The 15,187-nt window shown below is 41.6% G+C and overlaps 1 long non-coding RNA gene across 1 annotated transcript; it reads right to left on the reverse strand.

Moving 5' to 3' along the window:
• Positions 1-13,668: 13,668 nt before the first annotated feature.
• Positions 13,669-14,692, reverse strand: LOC128108068 (uncharacterized). Its single transcript, XR_008217288.1, has 2 exons — positions 14,036-14,692; positions 13,669-13,902 (listed from the first exon to the last, which is right to left on the reverse strand). It is a non-coding gene; the product is annotated as an uncharacterized LOC128108068 (long non-coding RNA).
• Positions 14,693-15,187: the final 495 nt, after the last annotated feature.

Below are 15,187 nucleotides of genomic sequence, written 5' to 3' on the forward strand. Positions count from 1 at the left end.
ACAATCCATCTCCTTCCTCAGAACCCTGCTCTTTGTCTCCCAGAGAAACAGACAACCACTGTCTCAGATGTCCAAATTGCCAGTTACTCAAGTCTCTACAAAAGACAATTCACACTTCTTTCTACTCCTTTCAGTGTCCACAAACAGGAAGAACTTCTGGAAAAGGGGGAGGGGATCAAAAACAAACCACCACCAACAAAACAAACAAACAAAAAAACAAACCAAACCAAAAAAACAAAACCCAAATACTTTCACGGCTTCAAAGATACTTAGGATGCTTCTGAGTATAGCACACAGATCTGCTGCACAAGGAAAAGCAGACAAGCTGAAACACATAGAAAGGCAGAATTTTAAAAAATACCCAATACATAAATATGATAAACACATCTGGCAAACTGTGAGTAAGTACTCTTTGGGGAAAGTCAAATCCATTAGCATGAAGTCTTGGAGAAATTTTGTAACCAACTGGGTTTCCCCACAGTTTTAATCAGGAAATGATTGACAAATAAAAACTGTAAATATTTAGTGTGTACAAAGTGATGTTTTGCTATTACACACTGCTGTATGACAGACTTTTCCTGAAAAAAAAAATGCAATATGGCTCCTCACTGCAGAAAGGGAACCCACAGCAGACTGAAGCCGTGATTGCAGCAACGCTCAGCTGGGGGAGAGTTAGAGGACCCGGGTCGACAAGGGAAGCGAAAGCTGCCTCCCTGGGACTGACTGTGGCTCCTTGTCCTCAGAAGACACTATGAGGAAAACCAGAAGGCACAGGAGACCTACAGAATACTTAAGCCAGTGTCGGTTGAGTGTACTGCCACAGTAGGCCTCTCCCATCCTGGGGGATAAAGCTGTTTCTTTCTCTTTCTCCTCAGCACCATCTTCTGTTTTTCCTTGGTGTTCAATTCTTTGTCCCTGCCAGAGAATGAATCCGTCAATCCCCTGGATGACTATCAGAAACCTGTTATTTAAGAGTTTTTAAATGGAGCTAGGAACAGAAATACGGGTGAGGGGTCACTTAGCAGGTGTAGGGATGACTGAAAAGCATCTGTATTACAGAAAAACCCACCCACCATGGAAAAGTTCCCCCCCCCCCAACGGGTGATGACTCATGGGAGGGGCAGCCCCAGGGCAGCTTGTGGGCTGCTCCACAGTCAGAGAATCCCTTTTCTCTGCTTCCAGGTCAGTCTCCTCTCCAAGCACACATTCACTCCTATTTATATACTGCTCTGGAGGGGCCCTCCCGAAACTTGTAAATTTCTGTTCTCCCAGATGTGTGATATTTTATTTACCCCCTAAGTCTCCTGAGTGTCGGACTCCCTCATTGAGGAAGTGTTTCAGTTTGGAGGAAGCTGCCATACACCGGGTGTGAATTCATCACCATACTAGAACTAATATACATATTCCATATATATTTGCCGTGTGTGTGTGTGTGTGTGTGTGTGTGTGTGTGTGTGTGTGTGTGTGTGTGTTTGTTCTCCACGTGGCTGTTTTACTGCTTTACAGGTACCATTTTGTTTAGTATACAGCAAGTTTTTAGTTTGATGTAATCTCATTAGTTTATAAATTTGGTTGCTCTTTTAAAAAAAATCATCATGATTAGTATCAGGACTTCTCTATGTGTTTTCTTTCATAATTTTGTGTTTTCAGGTTTTCCATTTAAGTTATCAATCAATTTTCAGCTAAATTAAGATGAGCCCTTTCTCATTTGTTTGCATGTGGATATCCAGTTTTCCTGCTAGCCTTCACTGAAGAGACTGTATATCATGCTTTCTTGGTATCTTCATCAAGGATGAATTGAAGATGTATGTGTAGATTTATTTCTGGTCTATTTTATCCATTGGTCTAATGTGTCCTTAAAAACAACAAAAACAATGGACATGCTAGTGGATAGTGTTTTGATTACTATAACTTCATAAGATAGTTTTAAATGAAGGACTATAAGGCCTTCATCTGTATTCTTCTTCAAGTCTATTTGTCTGTTCAGAGTCTTAAATAGTTCCACAAAAAATTTATGATTTTTTTATTTCTATGAAAAAAAATTGGGATTTTATGCAGATTGCATTGACTCTGCAGACTTCTGTGTACATGGCATCCTGACAGTACTGACAGCTGAATATGGGATTTCTTTCCATGTATTTATGTCTTTTTTCATCAATGTTTTCTAGCTTTTTAATGTCTAGGTATCTTACTTACTTGATTAAGTTGATTTGTAAGTCTTTTTTCCCCTCCGTGATGATAATTTAAATGGAATTGCTTTTAAAAGTTATTTATTTAAAAATTGGGGGGGAGTTGGTGTGATGATATATTGCTTGTAATCTAAGAAATGAAAGCTTGCCTGAAGATCAGAGGACAGAGCTAGCCACAGAGTTAGCCATAGAGGTCAGGCAGTGATGGCATGGGCCTTTAATCCTAGCACTCGGGAGACACAGGCAGAGATCTGTCTGGATCTCTGTGAGTTCAAGGTCACGCTGGGCTACAAGAGATTAATCCAGTCTAAAATAGAAATAGAACCAGGCAGTGTTGGCACTCACCTTTAACTCCAGCACTTGGGATCATACACCTTTAATCCCAGCACTAGGAAGATTGAAACAGGAAGTGATATGGCTGGGCAGAGAAGGGAATATAAGGCAGGAGGAGACAGGAGCTCAGGTCTTTTCAGGCTCTTGTAGGCTGAAGAGTTAAGAGGTGGCTTGCTCTGCTTCTCTGATCTTTCAACTTTCACCCTGATACCTGGCTCTGAGTTTTTATTAAGACCAATTAGGATTCGTGCAACAAGTTGGTTTTCAGTATATGAAACAAAATTTATCTTCGTATGTTAACTTTGTGATATGTTTCTGCTAATGCAAAAGGCCAGATCAGACTAGATTAAAAATAGATAAATGCAGGTTTATTAGGCATGGCTCCTGGGTGGATTGACCAGTTCTAAAGAATGGGGCCAGAGAAGTTGTGCACCCAGGCTAAAGCAGGGAGATTTTATAGACCTTAGGTTAGGGGTAATGATGTGCCAGCCTGGAGCTGGGACTATGCCCAATTATGATCACAAGCTAGGTCCCTGGGTGGGCACTTGGTGCCATTCCTTTGTTCAGAGTTTTCTCAGCACAGGCGGCATTTGGGGGAAGTAGGGCAGATGGGGTATCCAAGCTTGTGCAAGGGGGAACAGGGGTTCCAATGGAACACTTTATATTTTACAACTTTACTAATTAATTCTATCAGGATTTTTTATGGGGTCAGTTTTATCTCTGTTCTCTTATACCTAGATTAACTCCTGAAAAGAAGCATTTTGAACTGATCAGAGTGATGCACAATGCTGATTACAGCATTTGTGAGGCAGAGGCAGGTGGATTCATATAAATTAGAGGTCAGCCTGGTCTACATAACAACTTCCATGTCAGCCAGAGCTACACAGTGAGACCCCATCTCAGAAAAACAAACAAAAACACCAAAACAAGTATTTTGAATTGTTTATTAGGCTTTTAAAAAAGATATCTATGGGGAGCTTTATAAGTCTTCTTGGGGATGTCATGCTCACCTTCTCCTTCACACTCTATGTAGCCTTGCATTTGAAGATGTAAACATGTCTTCCTGTCTTGATAGTATTGTTTTGACAAGTAAATGTGTTCTTCTTCCATGTCTTCAGTCTGACAGTATTGTCTTTTGGACTATAGTTAAAAGGAGGAAGGTCATGTGGCTGTTACTGGATCTATAGTTAGCAGGCTATTGTTGGAGACATGATCCTACTAGATCCCTATGGAACAGAACTTGCTCTTGGACCCTGGGAAAGCAACGCCACATCAGAGTTCACAGCTGGGCAGAATTCAGGGAACTGAGGTTGGTGAACTTGATACCAAGATGTTTTATTCTAGTTTCTGTTTGGCGTGACTGAGAGTAAAAATGGAACTGTGTCACAGGGATGCTTCAGGGTCCACAACTGGGACCAAAGTTAGCGGGCCCAAGATTGACAGCATGGACAGGTATATTCCTACAATGTCTGTATATGACAACTGACTCTGGATTGGTAGTAGAGCATCACTGTGGTGAGATCAAAAGACAGCTTCAGGATATGATGTCAGTGGGCCTCCTTCCAAGGCTCAGGTGGACATTTCTCTCAAAAAGTATAGGAAGCAGATCGCTTCAGGATACATGGTTGAGGCCCTAGCCAGTGGTCCTGTAACGAGGACATGGGGAATCATAGCTTCTCTTAGGTCCTCCGATAGAGCTGATGGTAGGACTGTGATCAAGTCAGGCTAGAGCTAAGTCCCTAGGAAGGGCTGCTTTTGGTCTACGTTGGGCTGAACTGCCACAGGGCACAGACCTGCCTTCTCATACTAGTGTTCTTCCACTGGGGCTTCATCAGAGTTCTGCATGTTCTCCTCTGGAGAGCTGCGGATATGACTCAGTAGTAGAGTACCCACCTAGCATGCAGAAGGCTATGGGTTTGGTCCTCAGCACTACATAAACAAGCCATGGTGGTGGTTGTCTTAGTTTAGGTTTTACTGCTGTGAAGAGACCCCATGACCACAGCAACTCTTATAAAGAAAAACATTTCATTGGGGTTGGCTTACAGTTTCAGAGGTTTAGTCCATTAGCACCATGCCAGGAAGTGTGGCAGCATAAAGGCAGACATAGTTCTGGAGAGAGGTAGCTGAGAGTTCTACATCGGTATCTGCAGGTAGTAGGAAGAGATAGTAAACTACTGGCCTGGCTTGAGCTTCTCAAACCTCAAAGCCCACCTCTAGTGATATACTTCCTCTAACAAGGACACATCTACTCCAACAAGACCACATTTCTTAATAGTATCACTCCTTATGAGCCTATGGGGATCACTTTTTATTCCAACCACCAGAGTGGTGTATACCTATAATCTTAGAACTTTGGAGGTGGAGTCAGGAAAATCAGGAGTTCAAGCTCTTCCTCAGCTATATAGTAGATTTGAGGCCAGGCAGAACCACTTGAGACCCTGTTTTATGTACCATCCACTCACTCAGGCTGATAGGGGAGAGAAATAGAGTCATTGGATTGTTTTGCATAAACAGAAAAATTTGCATCCTCATTGCTTCAAAACATGTAAGCACTGTCTCATATGACACACCAGCTCCGTAAGCTAGTGCCTTCACTGTCATCTTGTACAAAAGGAAAAATAGCTTCAGAATTAGTTTAGGATTCTGTCAAAATTTATAAGGTAGCCAATAGTGGAATTATTATCAAATTCTAGTAGCACAATAATAGTATATAACAACTACTATGGCTGCCTGATACTGTTCAAACTCCTCAACTGAATATCACACATAATCCCAAAGAAATCTCTGGGAAGCAAGCATTGTTATCTTCTTTCTATGGCCAAAGAAAACAGACATCTAGAAAGTGGTAGACTCAGGGTTTGAAGTCTGTGTGACTCCTATGCCCCAGCTCTGCCCAATAAATTATATCAGCTATGGGTAGAATCCTTCAGTACTCTTAGCAGCAGGATGATATTTAGGATGATGAGCCCCAGAAACCTAACAACTGGTGCTACAGATAATTTTAATGATTACTTATTAAATGTGAGCACCTAGTGGGGTGTTCTTCAAACATAATGTTTGCAATGTCAGAAAAGACAGGCAGAGTGAAGAAGCCTTGTGAGGCCTGAGTCGTCTACACTGTGAAGGTCAAGCAGCAGCCAGAGGGGGGAGGCCTGTCCCTGATGATTATCCCACAGTGCCTGTCTGCTTGCAGAGCACTCAGCCTGCTGCTGGCCTTGACTCTTCCCTGGTGTATTTCCTTTAGACTAGGAATAGATAGTAGCAAAACAGCTAATAGTCCTGGAATATCTGCCACAAGGGAGGCATCTTGCAAAAATCTCTCTATCCTCATTCATTTTGCTCTTCTTAGGCCTTCAAAGATCTATCCTCATTAGCCGAGTTTTTCCAATGAGAGATCACCAAATGATTTCTCTGCATCTACAGGCAGCAAGAAGAGACAGTGAGCCATGGGGCCTGGCTTGAGCTTCTTAAACCTCAAAGCTCACCCCCAGTGACACATCTCCTCTGTGCATGTAAGTCGGGTATGCCAGGCTCTGACCAACAGAAGATGCCATGGAATTTGTCTGACATCACCACCTTATACATAGTGGGAACAAAGTTCAACTTTTGACAATGTCATTCAAATTATAGGTCCTTTGCCATTTTGCTATAGTGGCTCTCAAAAAATACTTTAAGAGAGAAAATGGTGGGAAATACCATATTTCCAAACAACTGGAAGCCTTGTCATTTATCCACAAATGTAAAAAGGCAGACCAAGAATAGTTAGGACAGTTTTGGAGACATAATCCAGAAGTGACATTGGGGATTTTTATTTTTATTTTTTTACTACCTTTCCATTTGCAGAGATTACTTCTATACCCTCTGTGCAGTGTATCAGTCCAGGAAGATATCAACATCACATGTCTCCAGGCCTGGGCAGGTGACTCTGATTGTGATGGCTTGTCTTTCTGGGTTCAGTTCCCAGCACCCACATGGCAGCTTACAACCACTGGAGCCCTCTTTTTGCCTCCAAGGGCTTTAAGCATGCACACAGTTCATATACATACATGCATAAATAAATATTTTAAAATAAATGGAAAAATTTTACAGGTGCATGAATAAAACACTGTATTTTGAATTATTGAACAGCATACCCCAAACTTTTCAGAGAAACACAAGTAAATGTTTCAGCTCTAGTAAGTGATGGACCTACCTTTCCTGACGATCTCATGCACACATCATGTAGGTTATTTTGATTATACAAGTACATTAGTTTACTCTTGCTATTTTAATAAATCATTACAAATTTAATAGCTTGAAGAAACTAATGTATCATAGTTCTAGAAGTCAGAAGTCTATCACCAGTCTCCCTGGGCTAAAGTCCTTTCTTTGGAGGGCTGCTCTCCTTCTGGAGACTCCGGGAACAGGGCACGTTTCCTTGCCTTCTCCATTTCTAGAGGTTGCAGCATTCATTGACTGTGGCCGCTTCCTCTGTCTTCAAAGCCAACCATGACTGATCACATCTTTATTGTGCTGTATTGTCCTGTTATTGACTGTCCTGCCTTTTTCTTCCATGTTTAAGGACCTTGTTAAGGTCAGTTGAATTTTAGGGATTAACATGCAGACATCTTTGTTGGGGAGGAGGGCATTCTGTCCATCACCAAATTTATTCTAAGTTTTTAGACTTTGGGCCAAAACATTTAGAAGTACATATAGTTAAAACAGAAGTGAGACTCTAAATGAGAAAGGGGTTGATTGAAATATGTAGAATAAGGCAGAGATATGGAACACTGTGTATATCACCTGCTGCCAAGTCTCATGACCCAGGTCAAACCCTGGGACCTACATTTGAAAGGAGAGAATCAGTTCCTGCAGCTTGTCCTCTGACTTTTCCATAGGCATCATGGCACACATGTGCCCCCATTTACATAAAATAAATAAAATATGATTAAAAAGCTATAGTATATGAGAAAACCATCCTGGAACATCTACTATATTTAGAACCACTTCAGCATACAAAGAACCATCATGTCCTAACATATTAAGCAGACTTGAAAACCCCCAAAATTTGCTACCTACTCAGTTCTAGGGATGAGAAAATTAAGGCCTGGTGGCAATGTAGGAGTCAATTATTGCTGGTGGAAGCCTAAGCATTCTGACTCTATCTGCATAGTATCTACCACCCACAGCTCATCCAAGGACAGATTCCCACCTCACAAAGTGTATCTATTGACAAAGGCCACTGCTTGCTAACACTGAAAGTGATAATTAACTAAAGCATGTCATATAGACTCAGGATACTTGGGAACTAATACTCAGGGCATCATCAACACTGGAATTTCCCAAGTCCATCCTCCAAGATGACTCCACAGATAAGCTAGACAGGCAACAGAGCTCTGCTCAGTTTCTGCCTCTAATTCCCAAGGACAAGGTCTGTTCTTTCTGGCCCTCAGTTTTCAAGAAGTCTCAAACCCTTGTTTTCATTAATTAGTCAAGGTCAAATATCTATTTGCCACTAGAAAGAGTCCAAAAGCCTCAGTTTTAAAACCACCCTCAGAAAACATGGATTATAAAATGAAAATCTCAGTGCCAGGCATGGGTTACTTCCCTCTGAATTATTGATCACGGGATCCCCAGAGGCATCCAAACAACACAGGTTATTGGCGTTGTTCTTGGTTGCCCACCCAAACTACATGGTAAGACCCTATTGCTGAAGACACCACACACTTTGGTTGCAGGATATAGAGACATCAGTATTGAACTGAATATAAAACTCACTAGCCTGGGAGGCAAGATGTGCCCCTGCTGCAGTACTGGGAAGATTGCTCATGGGAGAAAGCAACTGGCCCCTGATTGGACTTGAAGCCCACATGACATACTTCTGGTATTGTCTAGTATTGTAAATACAGACACAATTTATGGCTAAGGAAGTCATAGACCCTAGAGGATAACCTATTGTTATATTTTTTAATTAATGATCATTTTTGTCAAATTGCTTTTTAAATGTTTATGTCCATAGCCATAGATTTGTATTACTTTCATCCTTAGCAGAGAAGCTTCCTAGTGCAGTGGACAGTTATGAATACAGAGACAGATTTCTGTTCAAAGTGCTGAGAAGAGTGACTAATTTCCCTATCTGTATTATTAACCTCTCCCTTAAAAGTTAGGGAACATTGCAAAAGAAGGAGTAGAAAGAATATAAAGAGCTGGAGGATAGGGAGAAGTGCTGTGAAATACTATCTTTGGATGTGACCTGGCTGTGGCACTCACAGCAGCTACTGTTCCCTGCTCAAGACCTGTACAAGGTCAAGTCAATTAAAAAGTCCAGTATGGAGTGGGCAAGCGGCTCTGAAGACCTCAAGCCAACTGAGGAGCTATTGGCAGTTGATGGCTGCTGAGGGAAGGAGAGTTACTTTTCTTTGGGTGGAGTGAATGTCAGTAGGTTACCTATGTCCCAGTGGATGACCTGATATCCATGAGAATATGATACTCACTCTATTACCAAAAATATAAAAGAAGAGAACATGAGGCTGGAAAGGAGATGTGTTGAAGAGAAGCCCAGGTGAGTGGGAGACAGACAGTTGGGTGAAGAGTAGATGTGATGGTAATGTAATTATGTACATTGTAAAATTTCCTTTTAAAAAAAATGAAAATAGATTTTTTTCATATAACATATTCTGATTACAGTTCCTCTCCCCATCTCCTCCCAAATCCTCTCCACCTCCATACCCACCCAAATTCATACCCCTTATCTCTCTCTCTCATTAGAAAGCAAACAGACATTTTAAAAAATGAAGGTTAAAAATAAACAAACCAGAATAAGATCAAACAAACAAACAAACAGAAAAGAAAGAACCAAAGAAAAAAAGCACAAGAAACACATAAAGACACAGAGAAATACACATTCACAAACAGAGAAATCCCATTAAAAAAAATGGAAACCATAATATATAAGCAAAAGACCTGTAAGGTTAATATAAAAACAAAAAACAAAACCCCTTGCAAAGCATTATGAGACAAAAATAAACCCTCCAAAATTACCATTGAGTTAATTTTGTGTTGGACATCTACTGCTGAGTGTGGGGCCTTAAACGTCATTTGTACACCAGTGAGATTCCACTGGTTAAGGATGGGAGCATGTGTCTATTTCCCCTCAGCACTGGGACCCCATCTGGTTTAGACCTGTGCAGGCCCTGTGCATGCTGCCTCAGGCTCTGTGAGTTCATATATTCATCAGTCCTCTTGTTTGTAGAAGGCCTGGATTCCTTGGTGTCCTCCATCCTTTCTGGCTCTTACAGTCTTCTGCCTCTGCTGGTGGCCATGTCAGAGGAGCAGCAGGTGGCAATTGACCTCAGGGTGTCAGCCCACCAGGAGGCAAATCCCTGGGTGAATCTCAGACAGGTAAGGCCTGAGACCACAGACCCCAGAGTGCCTTTTGCTTCTGCTGTGTCTTTACATGTTCACCACTGCCATCTTTGTCTTGAAAATATCCCATTCTACCCTTCTACTGGGCATTTCTACTTGTGGATTATTATGAAAATGATTTCTTCCTAAGCTCTGCTGTCTAATTGATAATAATAGTGTCAGTTCAAATAGAATTTTGATAATAACAAATAAAACAAGGAAGTGTCATACAGCTAGAACACATGAGTTTCTATTGGGGAGCAATATAGACTATGGCTTAGGTTAATGATTAAGAAAAAAAATTAGTACCAGTAGCCCAGCTAGCTTAAATTCTTTTTATCTTAATTTGGGGGGAGGTGTTCACAGATTTTAGAGTACATCATAGCTGAAACAAGGCTTTGAAAATAACTTAAATTTAGACTAAGATGTTTTTGTCAAATATCTTTGAGGTGAAAAACCTTAGAAGACAATCTAAAGTTTTAGAAAGGCACATAGTTGAATGAGGAACTCATTAAGGTCAGGGAACAAGAACAAAGCAGCCCAATTATCATTAGCTGATGTGCCTTGCTTGCTAGGATTGGTTGATGACCAAAGGTGATGATTAATTCCTTGTACTCATTTTTGTCCTCAACCTCCTGATAAAAAAAGGAAAACAAAAACTGTTGATGAGTGAGTATGCACCCTAAAGATTTAAAGTAGAGCTGACTGACTCTTTTTCATATGTAAAGATTTAGGTTTGTGATTCCTTATAAGATTACCTTTCAAGAGAAGTAATAAAGTGATTGGACCTTTCTTTGTAACCACAAAACACAGCCTGCCAGTAAAAGAATACCTTGCTTGCCTACACTGTTAATCTATAATAACTTGCTTGGGTATGAATGTATGTGAAATCTTGAGATTTTTTTCCACCTGTAATTCGTAAAATGTTTAATCATGTAAGGGCTATGGGGAAAATGGTGTTTTTTACTTGTATTCATTGTAATCATTCACTTGAAAAATAGAATGTAACCACATTGCAATTTTTGTGTTGCCTGAAAGATTTTGTTGGGGTATATAAGCTGTAAGGGAAAGAATACAGATAGAGTTAGAAAAGTTAGAAGAAAAACATCAAGAATGAGAGAAAGAAATCACCAGGAAAATAAAGAATAGAGAATATGAGAAAAGAATTAAAAAAAAAAAAAGGTCTAAAAGAATCCATCAAGAGAGTATGTGTCTTTTCCCTTACCCTCTCAGATTAAAATGAAGTCATAGTACTCCAACTCCATGGATTCCCTTTGAGCCCTGATTCCCTCAGGCTGTAATATACCTCCTCTTCCACAGAGTTCCCTGAGACCTGAGGGGAGGTATTTGAGGGAGACATCCCATTTAGGACTGAGTGTTCCAAGGTTTTCACTCTGTATATTTTCCAGTTGTGGGTCTATGTATTTGTCCCCATGTAGTGTAGGAGGAAGCTTCTGTGATGATGACTAAGCAAGACACTTATCTTTGAGTGTAGCAGAATGTTGTTAGGCATCTTATTGCTACATTCCTTTAGCGGAACAGCAGTATTTGGTTTTCCTTTAGGCCCAAGGATTATTTAGGCTCAGGTTTGTGACCACTCAAGCAGTGACTTGTATAGGTTCTAGGTATAGGTTCTATCTCACAGAATGGGTCTTAAATCCAATCAGATATTCACTGATTACTCCCAGAACTTATTTATTGTATTTAAGCCATTTATTGCACTAGCCATTATTGCACTAGCATATCTCACAGACAGGTCGATTTTAGATTGGAAGGTTTGTAGCTGGGTTGGTGTTTCCCTTTCTCCTCTGGTAGCATGCAGAGTACTTTCTGGTACCATGAGCACTGGTCAGTAGGAATCAAAGCTCTAGGTAAGCACCAACTTGACTTCTCTGTTCAATGAATTTTGTAGGTCTTGTCTTCCTATCAACTTGTGGAGAGCAAACATTGTCAAAGAATAAATAAAAAAAATGAGAATAACAAAAACCAAGCTTGAAAAATCTGGGGTAAAATTGAAACAAGTTAGTTAATCCTAAAAGAGGAGAGGAAATATTTAAAAACCCTGAATTGGACCCTGGCATTTTTATAAAATACTCATATAGCCCATTCACTGTTCTGTCTTGGCCGATTGGAATGTACTGGTGTTGTGTTCCTGTTTGGGTCCTGTCTGGATCAAAACCTGGTGCTACTGATAGAAGAGCGGTGTCTGTCTCTAACACTCTTAACCCCTAGTGTCCTCGTCTGTAAGATGAGCACCCACACACATACACTTTCAATAGTGTTAAGTATTTGGAGTCATCATAGGAATTATGATTCTCACCTAACTAATTGGTTCAGTGATGTAAAGAATTCCTCTAATAAACCTGGGCAAGGCAGCATAGTGACAACTCTGTGGACATCTGGCCACCCAAGCTTGGTCCTCACAGCCTAGTGCAAACCACGTGATCAGGATCCCAGCTTCTCAACAGATTCAGAGAATAATGGAGCCTGGTTTTTATCCTCACCAAGCCTCACTTGTAAAGTATAATAACACTTCTCAAAAATGTTGTTCTTTTAAGAAAGAAATGGGAACATTTTGGTTCTTCACATCAGTCCTGGCATATAATAAATATTAAATGCAAAACAGTGTATTAGGACTTTCTAGTTGAGTGACATAAAGCATGGATTTTACTAGCTGATGGTTTTAAAACCCAGGAATAGAAGTGATCAGAATTACCCTTGATTTACTAGGTGCAAGTACCAATGCATCCCCCAAAGGATCTCTCTCGCGCACCTTTCCCTCCCTTCCTGCCTTCCTCTTGGTGCCACTTTCCCTCTGTGATGACTTCACTCTTAAGCAAACAACCTTGGTATGACAGAGGAACTCAAGAACCAATGGAAGCAAACATTCTGAAGCAAACAACTCCCAACTAACAGGGTTTGGGGGTGACTTTCATTGAACATACATGTTGCTATGCTGGTCCTAGTGTCAATCACTGCAGACAGGGTAACACATTGTGCTCACTGGTCAGCCTTGCTCTCACACTCACCTCTGGAAATGAAGAAAGCAGATTGCAATCACCGGTTCCACACTAACTAACAGCCACGAGTGTGGCTTTCTGGAGGTGAAATTAGAAGAAAAGGAATGGTCTCTGTGCAGTCAAAAACTGTAGATGTTCTTTGATATTGCATTCCTATTAAAGCAATATCTGGGAAGTTTAAAGAAGCCCTGCTTAAGTAATAAGGGGGTTCCTCAAACTGTTATCCAACTGATATCTTCCCCCCAAAATCTTCAGTGTCCTGAGAGGGGAAAAGCTCTCCCAAATTTACATAGAAAGTTTTGAAACCATCCCAGATCAGGACTGTGGCAGCTTTAATATATGCTTACAAAGTTTTCTCTCTTTTAATATTTGGAGCTTAATACCACTCCTGTCACATATTGATAAGACTAATAAATCTTTTATGGTGAATGGAATATGAAGAAAGTGATAGTTGTGACTTTTGACAAAAGTCATGGAAGCCATTAGCTTACCCCTCCTGGATTGCCCATTCTGGCTGAGGACACTCAAGCAACAATGAGAAAAAATCTCCACACATCCAAAAGGGAAGGAATAGCTCACCACCTAGATGCAAAATGGATCCTAGTGTGTGGGTAGCTCTTTGAGCCTAGGAATGACAAAGCCAGATTATTGTAGTAGTCAAAGTTCAAAGTTCAGAGTAGTTTCAGGACCCAAAATGTTATAATTTAAAAACAATGGGAAGGAGTCAAGCCACACAATAAGGCTCACGTGGGAGGTTTATTGGAAGAGGAGAGAGACGAGGCAGAGAAGGGAGCAGAGACAGGTCCCTGGGGACAAGAGCAGTGGGACAGAAAGAGACGGGAGGTGGGCAAGGCTGCCATTTAAGGGAACTGAGGGAAGGTAGCAACTGAGCACAGGGGATGCTCTTAGTGGCTGCCAGGACAGATGCCTGAATGCTAACACAAAACACTGTCGAGAACTTGGGAAGTACTCCTGCCCTGTAAAGAAAGAAAACAGTGGTTTCAGAATAACCAGTTATCTTCATGTTTTTAGTCACCATAGCAGACAAATAGCCTTCTTTACACATTGCAGCTAGCCAGAATTTGGGGTCCATAGACACACAAATCCTACCTGCTCTTCTTGCTTCTCAGTTCTTCCTCGACATTCCTCAGAGGTTAAAGGAAGAGATCATCCCATCATCCCTGTCACAGGCTGGGTTCTTCCAGAAGCAGAGGAGGGCAGAGTTTCACATGTAGGATGTTGATAAAAGGCAGTGTTTGGGAAAATATCTACCAAAGAGAAAGGGGCACATGGGATAGAGGTAGAAGTCAGACTGCTTTGTAGGTCAGGGCAGCCTAGGATGACCTCAGGAGAGCCTGAGAGCTGAAATGCTCTGTCAGAGAAGTCCTGAATTGTGCTGAAATTGGCCAGTTCTTACAGACACACCTTGATCAGTCACTGGTGTCCTTCACTCAGGGAAGGGCATGGCCTTGTACAGAAGGGCATCTTTCAGCAGGAATCCTGGCAGCTGTATCGGCAGCTTGAAGGAGGCCCCAGGTGGCTCATCACTGTGTATACCACAGGCAGATACAGAGCACTGCATGAGCCTCACGCCTCAGAGGCAATTAATAAATCACAGCTCTGATCCCAGGCCTCCTGATCATCTCTGTGATCTTGATTCCTATGCCTGTTTGAGAGGTTCCCTGTCTGTATCCTCGGCTGTGGGTAACCCAGGTTAAAGCTGGTAGGCACAGCCAGAGCCTCCAGGAACCCAGGCAACCAAACCAGATTTTGTCTTTTAATATTTTGTAGTTTCTGGGCAGGCAGCCTTGTCCTTCATGGGCTCCAGGAGCAGTAGATCAGGCAGAGGTTTTGCTAAAATGGTTGGGATCAGGCCCAAGACAGGAAGCCCCAGGAGAAGGACACACGGCCCAGTACTCCACTTATTCTTAGCTTTTGTGAACTTGGAATTCACAGCACAGAACTCTTAGACTGACTGTGTCTGAGCACCCCAATTACAGTGCAGTGCTGTACTCTGAGCCAATGAACTGGCTTAGTGTTCACATTGGAAGTAGGGCTGTCCACAAAAAAAGTTCAGCCATCTCCTCAGCCGCAAACTGGAGCTGGCCGGCTTAATCATCCTCAATACTGTGCAGGAGAGATGGGGCAAGGGGATTTCACAGGCAGCCATGAAGGAAAGCAGAAGTGAGCAGAGCTAAGCCTCTGGGAAGGGGAGGGGAGGACAGAGAAGCCGGAAGGACAGCTCAATTTCCCTTCCCTGAG

The sequence above is a fragment of the Peromyscus californicus genome, unplaced genomic scaffold (assembly GCF_007827085.1).
Source record: "Peromyscus californicus insignis strain IS unplaced genomic scaffold, ASM782708v3 Scaffold_12__1_contigs__length_115047231, whole genome shotgun sequence".
Classification (NCBI taxonomy): Eukaryota; Metazoa; Chordata; class Mammalia; order Rodentia; family Cricetidae; genus Peromyscus; species Peromyscus californicus.